Genomic DNA, 1,096 nt, shown 5'->3' with positions numbered 1-1,096 from the left:
TTTTTTTGAGACAAGGTTTCTCTATGTAGTTTTGGAGCCTATCCTGGAACTTGCTCTGTAGACTAGGCTGGCCTTGAACTCACAGAGATCATTTACCTGCCTCTGCCTCCTAATTGTTGAAATTAAAGGCATGTGCTACCATTGCTTGACCTGCTAAACCTTACCTTGCTGGACCTCTTCCCTTAAACTTTTTTTCTTTGGGGGGGGCACATTTATTTGTTTATTTTGTATATGTATGTAATGTGGAGCACACCATAGCATATGTGTAGAGGTCAGAGGACAGCTTGTGAGAGTCTATCCTTTTCTTCTACCATGTGGGCTCTGAGGATCAAACTCAGATTAGTAGGCTTGGCAGTAAGTGCCTTTACCTGGTGAGCCATCTTTCTTTGTTTGTTGAGGCAGGGATTCTCTGTATAATAGCCCTGGCTATCTTGGAACTAGCTCTTGTAGACCAGGCTGGCCTCAAATTCACAGAGATCCGCCTGCCTCTGCCTCCCGAGTGCACTCTATCAATTTTTTTAAGACAGTGACTCACTGTATTCTTTGCTGGCATGAAATTCACTATGTAGACTATGATCTTAGTGTTGAACTTAAAGGTGTCCAGCCACCTGTGCCTCCCAAGTACTGGGATTAAAGGTGTGTGTCACCATGTCCAACCTTCCCTTCCTTTTTTTTTTTTTGTTATTATTTTTATCCTGGACCTTGTTCTGTAGATCACGCTAGCCTCTAATGCATAGAGATTTGCCTGCCTCTGCCTCCCAAGTGTTGGGATTAAAGACATAGATCACCACCGTCCACCTTTCCCTTTTTATTAACTTAATTATTTGTAATATTTATTTTGTTTTATGTGTCTAAATTTTTTTAAATTTTTATTTTAAAATTTATTTATTAAGTATACAGTGGTCTGCCTGCATGCATGCCTGCAGGCCAGAAGAGGGCACCAGGTTTCATTACAGATGGTTGTGAACCACCATGTGGTTGCTGGGAATTGAACTCAGGATCTTTGGAAGAGCTGGCAGTGCTCTTAACCACTGCCCCTCCAGCCCTTGTGTCTAAATGTTTTACCTTCATTTTTTTTTTTTTTTTTTTTTTTTTT

At 40.9% G+C, this 1,096-nt stretch overlaps 1 protein-coding gene across 1 annotated transcript in view; it reads left to right on the top strand.

Annotated features, from left to right (window-relative positions):
• Hinfp (histone H4 transcription factor) overlaps positions 1-1,096 on the top strand; it is a 12,595-nt gene that overhangs the window by 4,513 nt on the left and 6,986 nt on the right. The gene's annotated exons all lie outside the window — the stretch shown is intronic.

This window comes from Microtus ochrogaster, chromosome 5, assembly GCF_000317375.1.
Source record: "Microtus ochrogaster isolate Prairie Vole_2 chromosome 5, MicOch1.0, whole genome shotgun sequence".
NCBI classification, from domain to species: Eukaryota; Metazoa; Chordata; class Mammalia; order Rodentia; family Cricetidae; genus Microtus; species Microtus ochrogaster.
The sequence above is the reverse complement of the archived record's forward strand: the minus strand, read 5'-3'. Positions and strand labels throughout refer to the sequence as shown.